Source organism: Tursiops truncatus, chromosome 16, assembly GCF_011762595.2.
Source record: "Tursiops truncatus isolate mTurTru1 chromosome 16, mTurTru1.mat.Y, whole genome shotgun sequence".
Lineage (NCBI taxonomy): Eukaryota > Metazoa > Chordata > Mammalia > Artiodactyla > Delphinidae > Tursiops > Tursiops truncatus.
In genome coordinates, this window is record NC_047049.1 from 72,667,708 (window position 1) to 72,683,547 (window position 15,840).

Consider the following 15,840-nt stretch of genomic DNA (forward strand, 5'->3'; position numbering starts at 1 on the left):
CCCTCCCAGTACCTCAATGTGTTCACCAACCTGGAAAACTCTCTGAATTACATTGTGTAGGGGTTTTTATGGAGGTTTAATCATGTCAGCAAGATCGATTATTAAATCAATCTTCAGTCCCTCCACCTTCTGGAGCTTGGGGAATGGGGCTGGTTTGGTCTTTCTGGTGACTAGCCCCCATCCTGAAGCTAGGGCATTTGCCAAAAGTCATCTTATTAGAAGAAAAGACAGTCCTCTCGCACAGGAAATTCCAAGACATTTAGGAGCTCCATGTCAGGAACTGGGAACAAAGACCAAATAGGTATTTCTTATGCCACAGAGGTTCAGGCAGATTGGAGGGAGACCATTAATTCTTTTAAGAAGCATGTCTCTGAATGGGAAAAGAAGGCAGGATGGAATCTACAAGGCATGGGTGTTCCAGGGATTTTTTGAAAATGAGAAAGGTTAGATGTTTAAATGGAAGACATTAAAGAGAGAGAAGAGAGAGGGTATATTTAAATGCACAATATTGAAGAGGAGGTATGTGGAATGGCATCCAGGGCAGAGGAGGAGAGAATGACCTGTGAGAGAAAACGGATGGTGTCCTCCATTATGACAGGAGGGAAGGATGCAGACAAATGTGTAAATTTGGGGGTAAGAGTTGAGACAGTTCCTGATGATGGTTTTGAATTTCCCTATGAGGTAAAAGAGGGAGGGTCACGATCTGACAGGGGGAGAAAGAGAGGGCAGCCTGGGGTTCGGTAAAGGCCCAGAGGATTTGAAATTCTTGGGAATGTTTGGGGAATTTAGAGAGGAGTACAGTGAAAAACTCAAACCATGAAAAAAGAAAGCCATACAAGGATATACAATGGAGAAAAGACAGTCTCTTCAATAAGTGGTGCTGGGAAAACTGGACAGGTACATGGAAAAGAATGAAATTAGAACACTCCCTAACACCATACACAAAAATAAACTCAAAATGGGTTAGAGACCTAAATGTAAGACCAGGCACTGTAAAACTCTTAGAGGAAAACATTGGAAGAACACTCTGACATAAATCACAGCAAGATCTTTTTTGATCCACCTCCTAGAGTAATGGAAATAAAAACAAAAATAAACAAATGGGACCTAATTAAACTTAAAAGCTTTTGCAAAGCAAAGGAAACTACAAACAAGACGAAAAGACAACCCTCAGAATGGGAGAAAATATTTGCAAATGAATCAACAGACAAAAGATTAATCTCCAAAATATATAAACAGCTCATGCAGCTCAATATTAAAAAAAAAACAACCCAGTCCAAAAATGGGCAGAAGACCTAAATAGACATTTCTCCAAAGAAGACATACAGATGGCCAAGAAGCAAATGAAAATCTGCTCAACATCACTAATTATTAGAGAAATGCAAATCAAAACTACAATGAGGTATCACCTCACACCAGTTAGAATGGGCATCATCAGAAAATCTAGAAACAACAAATACTGGAGAGGGTGTGAAGAAAAGGGAACCCTCTTGCACTGTTGGTGGGAATGTAAATTGACACAGCCACTATGGAGAACAGTATGGAGCTTCCTTAAAAATCTAAAAATAGAATTACCATATGATCCAGCAATCCCACTACTGGGCATATACCCAGAGAAAACCATAATTCAAAGAGACACATGCACCCCAATGTTCATTGCAGCACTATATAGCCAGGATATGGAAGCAACCTAAATGCCCATTGACAGACGAATGGATAAAGAAGTTGTGGTACATATATACAATGGAATATTACTCAGCCATAAAAAGGAATGAAATTGAGTCATTTGTAGAGATGTGGATGGATCTAGAGACTGTCATACAGAGTGAAGTAAGTCAGAAAGAGAAAAACAAATATTGTATATTAACGCATGTATGTGGAACCTAGAAAAATGGTACAGTTGAACCGGTTTGCAGGGCAGAAATTGAGACACAGATGTAGAGAACAAATGTATGGACACCAAGGGGGGAAGTGGCGGGGGTGGTGGTGGTGGTGTGATGAATTGGGAAATTGGGATTGACATATATACACTAATATGTACAAAATAGATAACTAATAAGAACCTGCTGTATAAAAAAATAAAGTATAATTAAAAAGAAAAAAGAAAGCCATAAATGAAACTCTATTATACAGATTAAGACATTATCTCCATCAAAAGATAACACAGGGACTTCCCTGGTGGCACAGCGGTTAAGAATCCACCTGCCAATGCAGGGGACACGGGTTCGAGCCCTTGCCCAGGAAGATCCCACATGCCCCGGAGAACTAAGCCTCACAACTACTGAGCCTGAGCTCCACAACTACTGAAGCCCTTGTGCCTAGAGCGCGTGCTCCGCAACAAGAGAAGCCGCCGCAATGAGAAACCCATGCACCACAACGAAGAGTAGCCCCCGCTCGCCGCAACTAGACAAAGCCCACGTGCAGCAACAAAGACCCAATGCAGCCAAAAATAAATAATAAATAAATTTATATTAAAAAGAAACACAAAGGGGGTGATAATACAAGCTACGACAATCTTGGGAGAAGATTGTCCAAACAATTGGACATTTACCAATTTGTAACACATTTAACTCTCATTGCACCAATTTCTAGAGTATACAGAAAGCTTCTATATCAATAAGAAAAAAGAATAATCAATAGAAAACTGAGCAAAAATGTTGAACAGGCATTTTACTAAAGAGTAAACTCAAATGACTAATAGACAGATGAAAAGATGTTTGATATTATTCGTCATCAGGAAAATAACAATTAAATCTACAATGAGACAATACTGTACAACAAACAGATTGGCAAAAATTGAGAAATCAACACTTAGAATGTATTGGCAAGGATTACATATTAGTTTCCGGATGCTGCTGGAATAAATTACCACAATCTCAGTGGCTTAAAACAACACAGTTTCTGGAGGTCAGTCTCATTGGGATAAATTCAAGATGTTGGCAGGACTAGTTCCTTCTGGAGGCTGTAGGAGAGAATCTGTTTTCCCGACTTTTACAGCTTCTACAGGCCATCTATCAATACTTTCCTTGGCTTGTAGTCCTGAAACTGTACACCTCAGGTTGGGACTTGAACCCACAACCTGGGACATGAACCCAGCCAAAACCCAGATTGGAACTTGAACTCATGGTCTTTTAATCAGAATCATTCACCTGGTGCCAGGACTTACTGAGGCTCAGGTTCTTTGTGTCTCAGCATAGAAGGAATTCAGCGAGAAGCAAAGCAATAGGCAAGAAGTAGATTTATTAATATACTTGTGAGGGATACAAGTGGGCAGGCAAGGGAGCTCTGCCCCGAGAATTAAGCGGGCTACATTTTTCTTATATGCAGCAGGTTCTTATTAGTCATCCATTATATAAATTGTTAGTGTATATATGTCAATCCCAATCTCCCAATTCATCCCACCACCATCACCCCTCACCTGCTTTTGATTTTTATAATCAAAAGAAAGTGAGGAGGAGGAAAAGACCACCTTCTTCCTCATTCTTTGAGTAGACGTCAGGCTTACATCACTAGCTGCTCCTTCACATTGGACAGGAGAATGTTTGACCCTATAAGGTCAAACTAGGACTGTCGTGGTGCTTATTCAAATCAGCAGAAGGGGGGTAACATATACTAGAAAAAAAATTTTTTTTAGAGTGGCTTTCTATTTATTTTTTGGCCACTCTGTATGGCTTGCCGGATCTTAGTTCGCTGACCAGGGACTGAACCCGCACCCTCGGCAGTGAAAGTGCTGAGTCCCTAACCACTGGACCGCCAGGGAATTCCTTATACTAAAATATTTTAAATCATCTCAGGTTTCAGTATAATGAGGGTCTCCTGCTTTGGAATGTCACCTTTCCCTTATATTCCTGTCCTTCGTTCTAAGGATGATTATCTTGCTGGACTTGACCAGCAGGCTGAAGGTCTCATTTTTTCACTTAATGGCCTGGGGCATATCTCCTGCTTTTATTGATGGCTTTATAGTTAAGCAAGCCTGCTTTGTTCCATGATGTTCCGATAGCTTTCTCGAGTGATCATTAACTTACAGTGGTCTCCCAAAATTCCCTGTGTTTCCCTCTCTATCTATAATCCCCTAGTGGGATTTCTAAAACTACTTGTGTAACTATCCTACTCTGTCCCTATCAGTCCCTTCTTCCATCTTCAAAGCCAGCAGTGTAGCATCTTCAAATCTCTCTCACTCCTTCTGACCTCTGCTTTTCTCATCATGAAACAGGAGGGAAGGGGGCAGGGCACAACCTTTAAAAGAATGACATAGGACATGACAAAAACTGGTTAGAACCGACTAGGTCCAAGATGACAGAATATTTGACTTCCAGTGGACCTTGAGCCCAATCATATGCCCATTGTAATACATTAGCATAAGCTAAGTGACATGCCTGCCAGCGCCATGACAGTTCTGAGGCCAACCATAAAAGGCCAAAGAGTGGGTGGTGGCCCAAGTCCTGGAAATCTCCACCCCTTCCCCGAAATAATTGGAATAATCCTCCCACTCCTTAGCCTATGAAATTACCCAGCCCATGAAAACTAACCATGCCATATTTCAGGGCTTCTAGCCTTCTGAGATGGCCCATGCTCTGTCTTTGGAGTGTGTTTCTCTCTAAATAAATCCACTTCTTACCTATCACTTTGTCTCTCACTGGATTCTTTTGTGATGAGGCAAGAACCTTAAATTCATCAGGAACAATCACATCTCCTTCTGTGACTCTGAACCTTAGCGTCCCTCTTATGTGTCCTTGTGAGTACAGTGCCCACCCTCCCAATCTCCTCAAGTTGAGATCCTTAACTAATCACATCTGCAAAGTTTTTTTATAATGTAAGGAAAGGAAACATATTAACAGCTTCTGGGGATTAGGAGATGGACTTCTTGGGGGCCATTACTCTGCCTACCACAGATTGAAACAATGGGAACGCCATACTCTGCTGGTAAGCGTGTATATTGGTATAACTATTTTAGAAAACAATTGGATATTTCCCAACAGAGTTGAACACATCCACTTCCTGTGACCCAGAAGTTGCACTTCCAGTCTACACTTGAGAAAACCCTTCCACCCAGGCACCAGGAAACAGGCACTAGAATAACCGAAGGGATCTAGTCCTAGTATCTCTCTGATCTCATCTCCTTTTTCTTTTTTAAAATTTATTTATTTATTTTTGGCTGTGTTGAGTCTTTGTTGCTGCGCGTGGGCTTTCTCTAGTTGTGGCGAGGGAGGGTACTCTTCGTTGCAGTGTGAGGACTTCTCATTGTGGTGGCTTCTTTTGTTGTGGAGCACAGGCTCTAGCCATGTGGGCTTCAGTAGTTGTGGCTCGCAGGCTCAGTAGTTGTGGCTCGTGGGCTCTAGAGCACAGGCTCAGTAGTTGTGGCGTATGGGCTTAGTTGCTCCGCGGCATATGGGATCTTCCCGGACCAGGGATTGAAGCTGCATCCCCTGCATTGGCAGGCGGATTCTTAACCACTGCACCACCAGGGAAGTCCCTCATCTCCTTTTATTTTTGGCCATGCTTACTCTTCTCCAGACACATGGGATGTTGTATGATGAAATTGGCTGGAGTTTGTCCCCTGTTTCCTGGGAGGGAGCTCCTAATCCTTGGAATTTCCTGAGTGTTAGAAGCGTCTTTGTTGTTCCTGGTGGGCCCTCAGACCACACCTGAGTTTATGCTAATGAGATGACTCAGGATGGGTGTTGGTCATGCCTGAAAGACCATGTGATAAGAGGGGTGGGGCTTTGAGTCATGTGACATCAGCCCATCTTCTGGGGGAAGGGGAAGGGGCTGGAGATTGAACTGCATGGGCAATGGATGATTTAATCATGCCTACATAATGAAACCCTAGACACAGAAATAAAACTCTGGACACAAAAGCTCAGGGTAACTTCCTTGGTTAACAATACTCTATGCCAGGAGGGTGACACATCCTGACTGTGGGGAAGAGACATGGAAGCTTTGTGTTCGGGATCCTCCCAAATCTTGCCCTATGAGACTCTTTTTCCTGATTTGAATCCTTTTTGTTATGGTAAGATTGTATGCTTAAGTACAGTGCTTACCTGAATTCTGTGAGTTCTTTTAGTGAATTCCGGAACTTGAGGGAGTAGGGGGAACCTCCATACGTGTAACCAGTTGGTCAGAAGCGTGGGTGGCCTGGGGACCCCTGAGCTTGGTGTGGGTGTCTGAAATGAGGGCAGTCTTGTGGGGCATATGCCCTTAACTTGTGAAGTTTGGCCTAACTCAAGGCAGTTAGTGACAGAGTGGCATTGCACAGACCCTTCTGTATCGTCCTGTCTTGAGAATGCTGCGCTGCTTCTCCCTCTGCTGGAACACCTCACCTTAGATGGCCACACGTCTTGGCTTAGATGTCAACTCAGTGGCGAATACCGTAGAAGCTCCATTGCAGCCTCCCACCCTGGTACTTTCCATCTCTTTCCCTGCTTTTGGTCCTAATTAGGACTTCTCCTCTTTTAACATACAACATAACTTACCTATTTTTTCCTATTTATTGTAGTTTTCCACACCTAGAATACCCACGGGGGAAGGGATTTTATCAGTTTTGATCACTGTTCTATCCCAAGGCCTAAAGTAGTACCTGGCACGCAGTAGGTGCTCAAGAAATATTTGTCCAGTGAACGAGTGAATAATAGCAAAAATGTCAGCTCCCCAAATGTCTACTAATAGTAGACCACATAAATATAACAGAATGCCAAACAACAGTAAACATGAATAAACTATACTCATCAACATGGGTGAATCTCCCAAACATCATATTGATGATGCAAGCAAGTAACAGTAGAAAATATACAGTATGATTCCATTCACAGAAGTTCAAAGACAGGCATACATATCTAGGAGTGAAAGTTTAAATAAAGGCATGGGAATAAATATCAGGATAACAGTTACCTCTGGGAGGGAGGTGGTAGGGAGAGGGGATGAGGGAAAACTGGGGAGGACACAAAGGCGACGGCTTCTCATGTACTGGCAATGTCCTATTTCTTAGCCTAAGTCCTGATCCCATGGGTATTCTTTTCTTTTTCTTTTTTTTTAAAGAAGGACCTGCAACAGATTAAGAGAAGCAGTCAGAAAAGTAGGCAGAACAGCAGTCAGGTGTGGTGTCCTAGAAGCTCAGAAGTGTTTGAAAGAAGATATAGTGATTGATTGCCAAATGCTGATAGATCAAGTGGTTCACGGACTGAAAAATGACTATAGGAATGTGGTGGTCACTTGTGACCTTGTGTCTTAGTGGAATTATGAGGGTTAATCGGAATGGGTTTAAGAGAGAATGAGAGAAATGAGAGAGAGCACATATACACAATTCTTCTTTTATTTTTCTATTTATTTATTTTTGTACTTTTGTATTTTGGCTGCACTGCATGGCATGCAGGATGGTTCCCCAACCAGGGATTGAACCGGGGCCTCTGCAGTGAAAATGCCGAATCCTAACCACTAGGCCACCAGGGAACTCTACCCTGTGGGTTTTCTCATTGTGATTATTCTTGAAACTATACATGTACATTTCATACACTCTTCTGTATGTCTGACATATTTCACAGTTAAGAAGAGGAGAAAAAGAACCATAGGAGAATGACTGAGTAGTCTTGAGTCCTCAGTTCCACTGATGAATTTATTCTGAATTTAGAGTGATAGCAGGGCTGTATGATTGCGTCTGGCAGCACTTAGATACCTGAGGGTACATCTGGAGAAGGCAGATTTGGATTCATCTCTCAATGGAGTTTGGCCAGGTGGGAGACATGAAGGTAAAACGAGCAAGGAAATCTATCATTTTGGCAAGGGAACAATTGAAAACCTGTTCTATGGAAACAAGCTGAAACGGGAGGCAAGTGAAGTCAGGAGGGAGAAAGCGGAAATCCTGGGAAAATCTGGTCTGGGTGGGGAATGACAGATCCAGAGCACCCCATGTAGTCAATGAACTGGACTCCATGGAAGTAAAATGTTGTAAGCCAGTGCAGTCATGGTGATGAGAGGTATTAAAGGGGCATGTTTGAGTCAAGACAATGTCTGGGTGCAACAGTGGCTGAATTGTCATAGACATATATCTTTTAGTTCCCACAACCTGCAGAAATCCCTCTATCCCAAAGCCAGCCCAAATAAAGCAACATTCAAAGCACTGCCAGTGTCCCGCTATGCAGAGGCACCTCAGGACATGCTCCCCAGCATGGGCAAGGGGCGCAGCAGGAGTGACTGGGGCAAAAGGATTTCTGGCTCCTCCCTTTTCTCCGACCCAGGCACTTTTGTCTCCATCTGCAGTACATGTCCAGTTGCAAACGCTTAGCACTTTTAGCACTATTAGCTCCATTAGACTCTCCTGGTCTGTCACCATCATCCATCATCTAAATATTGCAACAGCCTTTTAACCTTTCCCTCGACTTCTCCTGTGCATCCTGCAGACTTCATCTTTGTGGCAACAGTGGCAATGCTATGTTCATTGGCAGTAATGGATCATCCTGATTTCCCCCATAATAATGGATATAGCAAAAAGGAAGGGAAAATCAGAAACTTGTGGACAACATCGCAACAAAAAGAGATGACAGGGTAGTCACAGAAGCCTGTAATTATATTGGAGATTGAAAACTATTTTTAAATTTACATATAGTAAAATTCACTCTTTTTGGTGTGCAGTTACTTTAAGTCTTGACAAATGCATAGAGTCATGTGATCACCGCCACAAATCAAGATACAGGTACACTTCATGGCTCCTAAAATTTTCCCCATGCTGTAGTCAACCCTCCCCTCCCCTCCACCCCACCAACCCCTGGGGACCACTGATCTGTTCTCCATCTCTGCAGTTTTGCCTTTTCTAGAATGTCATATAAATGTCATATACATGGAATCATGCAGTTTGGATCTCTTTGAGCATGTTGTTGCTGAGTAGTATCCCACTAAGTGGACGTATCACAGTTTATCTGTTCACTCATTGAAGAACTTTTGGGTTATTTCCAGTTTGCCTCAGGAACTGACAGAATACAAGATACAATTCAGTAGCAGTATAGATTTGGACTTGACTAACCAACCTGACCTAACTAATACATACAGAATTTTCATTCTTTTCAAGGGCATATGGGACACTTACCAAAACAGAACATATTCTGGGTCATAAAGAATGTATAGCAGATTTTATATAATTGAAATAATTCAGAGTATATCCTTTTGTATAATTAAATTGGAACTCAGTAAGAAGATAACTAGAACATCCCCTAATATTTGGAAACTAAGTAACACCCTTCTACATAACTTACGGGCCAAAAGAGAAATCAAAATGGAAATTTAACTATCGTGAGCTAAATGATAATTAAAAAAACACGTAAAACTTGTGAGAGACGGTAAAGCAGTGCTTAAAAGGAAATTTATAACTTTAAATGAATATAGTCAAAAATCAAGAAGCCTAGCTTCCAACTTAAGAAACAAACAAAAAGGACAATAAGTATCCCTCCAAAAGTAGAAATATAGACACAATAAAACTAAGAACAGAGATCAATGAAATACAGGGCACAATAGAGAAAACTCAACAAAGCTGAAAGTTGCTCTTTGGAAAAAAATTATAAAATTGACAAAACACCAGCAAGACTGATCAAGGAAAGAAAGAGAAAACACAAAGAGCCCCAATATCAGAATGAAAAGTGGGACAGCACTACAGATTCTACAGACATCTGAGGGATAATATGAGGATGTTATGAATAACATGTCAATAAATCTGAAAATTTAGACAAAATGGAAAAATATTTCAAAAATGCAATTTACCAAAGTGACATAGGAAGAAGTGGATAATCTGCATGGTCCTCTATCTATTAAAGAAAATGATTCTGTAATTTAAAACCTTCCCACAATAAAAATCAAGGTACAGATGGTTATTAGTATCCTCATTGAAAATCTATCAAGCACAAATTTATGATTTGTGTACTATCATCTATGTATAAATATATTTATGTGTTATATAAAAAGCTGTCAGTGTTCACTTAAATTATATAGGGAGTGGTGGGTGAGGGTACAGGTGCAATACAGGTACCGTATTGATAATTGTTGGAGCCCAACATTGGGTTTATTATACCTTAGGGCCTACTTTTGTAAATGTTTGCAATTTTCCATAATGAAATGTTTTTGTAAAAAAAAAAGTCAGGCCATATCATTACTGTGCAAAAGCCTCCACAAGCTTTTGTTGCTCCCTCTGAGTCAAAGTCACAATGGGCCGATGGCCAACCCGGCTCTTCCTGATCTGGTCACCCTGGCACCCCCTGGAATCTCACTCTCCACCACACTCTCACTCATTTTCATACCACTCTGACCTCCTCCTTATTGCCTGCTCATGACCAAGGCATACTCCCATTTCAGGGCCTTTGCACTTCCTGTTCCTTTTGCATCAAATGTTCATCTATCAGATTCAGCATGGCTTGCGTCGGTTAGGTCTTTGCGCAAATGTCACCCTTTCAGGGAAGACTTCCCTGACCAAAGTCAAAATAAAATAACTCCATAAGTTGCACTTCTGTGCCCTCTCCCTGCCATGCTTTTCTCCAGAGCATCTGCATCATCTGACATATGAAATATTTACTTGTGTTTTTATTTACTGCCTGCTTCCCTCAAAATGCAAACTTCAGGGGACTTTCCTAGGGGTCCCGTGGTTAAGACTCTGTGCTCCCAATGCAGGGGGCCTGGGTTCGATCCCTGGTCAGGGAACTAGATCCTGCATGCATGCCACAACTGAGAGCCTGCATGCCGCAACGAAGATCCCCTGTGCCCCAACTAAGACCCGGAAAAGCCAAAATAAATAAATATTAAAAAAAACAACCCGCCAACCCCCACCCCCATGTTTTGACTGCATGAACATGTACCCCTCCCCCTCAAAAAAGTGCAAATTTCAACCAGACACGGACATTCACACCTGTACCCCAGTGCCCAGAATGGCACAGTAGGTGCTCAATAAACATGTACTGAATGAATGAATACAAAAGGTCCTCAGCTTCTCCAAGCCGTGTTAAGGGGCACCTTCCCGTTCCTTCACCCAGACCCCTCCACCCCTTCCTGGCCCCAGACCTCTTCCATATTCACCTGAGTCTGAGTCCCTCCTGACCCCCCTCCTCCCCCACACCCTGGTTGTTGCCAGAGAACAGGGATATCCCTTCAGAGAGACAGGAGGCTTCTCTGGGAGCCAGAAAACCTGGATCATCATCCTCTCAGTGGTTTTGGAAAAATGGGGACTATGGAATCTCTCAAGATGGTTTTGGACTCTCGCTCTGCCACTTACCAGCTCTGAGATTCTGCAGGGTCACTTCGCTTCCCTGACCATGTATATGTTTACTCATCTGACCAGTGGCGACAAAACCAACACCAACCATATAGCGTGGTTGTGACCGTTGAAGGGAATAGCCGAAGAGACCAGGTTTGCCCACGGAAGCGCTTTCACTGTCAGATGCGGATGATAAAAATTTGGGCAGCTCTCTGAGAATCCTCAAACGGTCTTTCACAAGAGGAGGCCACGTCACCTTTGGGGGTGTTTGTTGCCTTATCCTTTTTAAAATGAAAGGCTGGCCCCGTCTCTCCCCGCGCCCTCCCTCTTCGCCCCCAACCCCTGCCCCCGCCCGGCGCCCTGCGCCCTGGACACGCGTTCTACCTGTTCTTGCACCTTGGTCCTGCACTTTCTCTCTCCACGCGCCCGCCCTGCGCCCTTCCTCACCCCGCGCCCTCCCTCTCCCGGCGCCCGCCCCGCACCCTCGCCCCGCGCCCGCCCGCTCCACGCGCTCTCGCACCCGCCCGCTTCGTGCCCGATCCGTGCCCGTTCCGTGCTCGCTCCGCGTTCGCTCGCTCCGCGTTCGCTCGCTCGCGCTCCCCGGCGCCGGCTGCGGAGGGAGCCGCTCTGCCCGCAGCTGGCGCAGCGCGGGGGCGGCCGCGGGCCCGGGTGCAGAGCATGAGCCGCCGCCGGCGCCGGCCGCGCGCTGCTGTGGGCCAGACTGCGGCGCAAGGGCTGCGCGGGAGCTACGCTGGCCCGGACCGAGGTAGGCAGCGGCCGCCGGTCCTCAGTCCCTCTGTCCGTCCCTCCCTCCCTCCCTCTTGCGGGCCGTCCCCTCCGCTCGCCTGCGCGGGCAGGGCGGGGCGTACGCGGGCCTAGGGTCCCGCCTGGCGCGGCCGTCGTGGGGCCGGGGCGCGGGCTCCCGGCGCGGGTCGCGGGGCGCGCGTGTAAGAGGGCGTGCGGGAGCCCAGTGCGGAGTTGCCCAGAACTCCGCCTCGGGCTGGACAGTGTCAGGACCTCCCAGTCCCCAGGCCCTGCGGGGCAGCGGGTGGTCTCAGCCTGGGCGTGGCGGGAGCGCACTCGGCGGGCTGGCGTGGACACCCGCCGGCGGGTCCCCTGCCCCGGGTCTGGTGTGGAGGAGGGAGGCTGGGAAATCTGAGGCGCTAGGGCTGCGCAGTTGGAAGTTTCCGTTTGCTTGTCTGCATTCTGGGCCCCGCGGTGGCATCTCACGCCCTTGCTGTGTGGCGAGGAATTGGGGCGTGAGCTCAGCATTTGAGGGGAGCCGGCCAGGGCCAGGGCGAGATGCCCCTGTCTGCACCGTGGGCAAGGGTCATTTGAAGGACCGTGCTCTCTCTGCCCCGGGCCCTCCCTGCTGGAAACAGAGCCTGGGGCAGGTGCAGCTAGTTCTGGTCTGCGCATGTGAGGGGGGAGACAGACGAGCAGCAGGCCACTTGTGCCCTGCATCTCTAGCTGCTTCTGAGCGCTGGAGCTGGTGGATGTTTACAGGGAGGCCGCCTGCCTCTTAGATGTGGTAGTGGATGGAGCACCCTTCTCCCCTGCTTGGAAACGGGAGCCCTGTCAGGTTCACCCTCCCCACTGCTGTCATGCTTCTCCCACCCTCCTGAGCAATGGAAGGGCCCAGATGGCCACCTGACCTGGGAGCCCAGGACGTGCAGAGTCCGGCTGGCATATGCAGGGGTAATTCGCAGAGGCAGTGGTCGGGCCTGCCCCTCAGGGGTCTCCCACCTCCCTCTGGACAGTCTGGCCCAGCTCAGCCTCGCCTGGGTTCAGGCCCTTCCCTGCCCAGATAGGAGGGCAGAGAGCAAAGCAGCAGCTCCTGTTGTGAGCAGAAAACTAGGGAGTAGGGAGGCCACAGGTCTTGACTTTTGAGCTGTGGGCAGGCTGCAGCCTCCTCTGAGACTCGGTTTCCCTGTAGAGTGACACCATGGTTTCAGTGACTTGTGAGGGCATTTCCGCTGACATCCAGGGACACCTTGCAATGGAACCTCAGGACCCCAACCCAGAATAGGAGGAGGGGATTCAGAGTGGGGGGAGGTGGAGGGCTTCGCTTGGGGCACAGGGGTAGGTTTTCTGCCCCTCCAGCCTTTCTTTGTTCTTAAGGACATGTGTCAGAGTGACCAGCAGCCCTCTGGGGTCATGGGCCTGGGTGGGGTTAGCAGCAGAATCTGCAAGCCCTACCCCTGAGAAGAGCGAGCAGTGTGGGCCCACATGCTGACACCCTCCCAGGGAGGCTGTGTGCTCCAGCACACAGGAGCACAGCAGGTGTCCCTGTCCCCAGGTATGCCGTGGGGGCCAGAGAGCCAGCCAACAAGTTTGTTTTTCTCTGGGAGGCATCCTTGAACTGCCAGCCTGATGGCTTCCTTCCACCTGGCAAATCGTGGAAATGGAACAGTTCACACAGAGCAGAGGGGTTTTTTGGTGTAACTTAGCAACCGCAGGGGGAGGGGGAGGGGGAGGGGGAGGAGGGAGAAATACCGGCACCACCAGCGTTTGTGCTGGGTCGACCCGAGTGAGGCCAGGGGCTGGTGGGCCCAGGCTGAGGGGGAAGGGCATCCCCAGCACAAGTGGCCCCCCTGCAGCTGGCCAGACGAGGGACAGAGCCATTAGTCCGTCTCCTGGGTCCTCCAGAGGAGAGCAGTTAGAGGCTGGGATGCTCAGGTGTAGCCTGAGGGCCCCCGAGCCTACCTGTTTCCTCATCTGTGAATAATGGGCCACACTGGCAGGATGGGAATAGCTTTGGTTGATATTTGGTTTTTAACCACAGAACCCTGTTTTCAAGCCGCATGTTTCAAAGCCAGATTTGTCAAATAGGCCAAGTGAAGGTGCAGGGCTAGGAGTACGGCTGTGAGGTCCACACGCTGCCTTCAGGAGTTGGGGTTGGGGCTGGGGTGGGTGGGTGTAGGCTGCACTTCGCTGCATGGCCCTACCCCAGAAGAGGGCCCCCCCGGGCGTCCCTACAGGACCTGCTGGGGGTGGGTGCCAGGGCCACAGAGTTGCCGGGCAGGGCCTGTCCAGGTGGTCTTGACTTAGTGCCAGCCGGCCCTCCTACTGCCCCCTGCTGGGACGTCTCCTCCCTCCCTGTTCCCTCCTGAGGCCATCTGCTTCAGCCCTGGTCCGCTCTGGCTGTTTTTACTCTCAGAGCTTCCAAATGCTGAGCAGAGATCTGCTTCCTGTAGCTCCCACCCACTGCAGGCTGCCTCTCATCCCTTTGCCCTCGCCTGCCCACCTTCCTCCTGAGATGAGTGTTTACTTAGCAACACGTCTTCCAGGCGTAATCTGAGGAGGGAAGCAGGGAGGACGGGAGGGAGGCCCGGCATCACAGGGTGGCATCGGTGGGGAAGCTGCCAGGCCCTTGGCCGTGGGAGACGAGGCGGACCTCTGACACCCACTGGCCACATGTCAGGGCGCCCTGATCTGTTGGGGTCTGGGGAGGACACTCTGCCCTCTTTTAAGACTGTGTGCCTTTCTCACCTCTTTCTGGGCACAGAGCCTGGGGCTGTGTTTGTGTGAGAGAGAGAGTGAACACAAGGGTGCCCTGGGCTGGCACAGAGTGAGCTGGCTGTTACTGGTCCATTCAGAATGTCCCTGCAGTGGGGACACCGGGAAGTCCCAGTCTCACAACTCCAGAGTGGGGTTTGGGAAGGTCAGCAGACATCAGCATGGCTGTGGCGTGGCGGGAACCGTGGAAGGGAAAGTCGAAAGCCTCGCATGTCCAGGCCTGTGCCAAGTATGGGAGGGACAGAGGCCAGGTGCTGGAGGCAGGGAGGGCCTTGGGGATTCGCCTTTTGGGACGGGTCTCAGGCCCTGGAAGGAGGCTGGTGAGAGGTGTCTGGTAAAGAGTATGAAGTCATCAGGGTCCACACCGATGCCTGCCAGGGCTGGGGAGGGGCAGGGGTGTGAGTGCTGCCTGTCGCTGACCCTGCCTCAGGGTGGATAGTCAGGTGGCTTCAGGTGTCTGAACGCTCTTGTCTGCAAAAGCATGTCCTTAGAGCCCCACAGGTGCCTTGAGTAGGATTCAGGGCAACACCCAGTGGTCCTGCCCTGGAAGCTTCTCCCGTCTCACTTATGTAAGAGGGAAGCTCTTCAGGGTCAGTGCACTGGTGCCGGGATGTGGACGTAGCACGGGAGAAAAGAGCCTCTTGTCCCCCTGGCCGCCGCGAGTCCCTGCACTGGGCGGGGATGGTTGGGGGCAGGCTGCGGCCTGTGCCGCCCGGGGTAGTGGCAGGAGCTCGGGCCGTGCCGTGGTCCTTCTGAGCGGGCTCTGGGGTCCTCCGCGGAGTGGGGTGAGTTTGGGAAGCGATGGGCGAGCACCAGCTTAGGAAGGAGGGGCCTGGGCCTTGGTGAGGGTCCCAGCTCTTCAGAGGAGAGCACCCCATTTCTCCTGGGAGACACACGCGCTGAGCCCCCAGGCAGGGAGCCTGCGCCGTAGGTGCGGCGTCGAGAGCTCAGGCCGTTGTTCCCACTCCTCCAGCTCCTCCCAGGTGCTGTGCTGTCGCCCTAGTTGACAGCTGATGGCCTCAGAGGTGAAGCCACTTGCCGACAGCTTCTCCCAGCTCGAGCACAACGACAAACCTTCCTCAGCCGTCTCTCCCTCC

At 48.4% G+C, this 15,840-nt stretch overlaps 1 protein-coding gene across 7 annotated transcripts in view; it reads left to right on the plus strand.

The window, feature by feature from the left end:
- The window catches only part of RASGEF1A (RasGEF domain family member 1A), a 276,356-nt gene that overhangs the window by 170,473 nt on the left and 90,043 nt on the right, over nucleotides 1-15,840 (plus strand). The window contains exon 1 of one of the 7 annotated variants that reach the window (XM_073793598.1): nucleotides 11,881-11,990. The exons of the other annotated variants lie outside the window; for them this stretch is intronic. The gene's annotated coding sequence lies outside the window, so the exon portion shown is untranslated. Of the gene's footprint in view, nucleotides 1-11,880; nucleotides 11,991-15,840 lie in introns of those variants that run through there. 7 annotated transcript variants of the gene reach the window in all.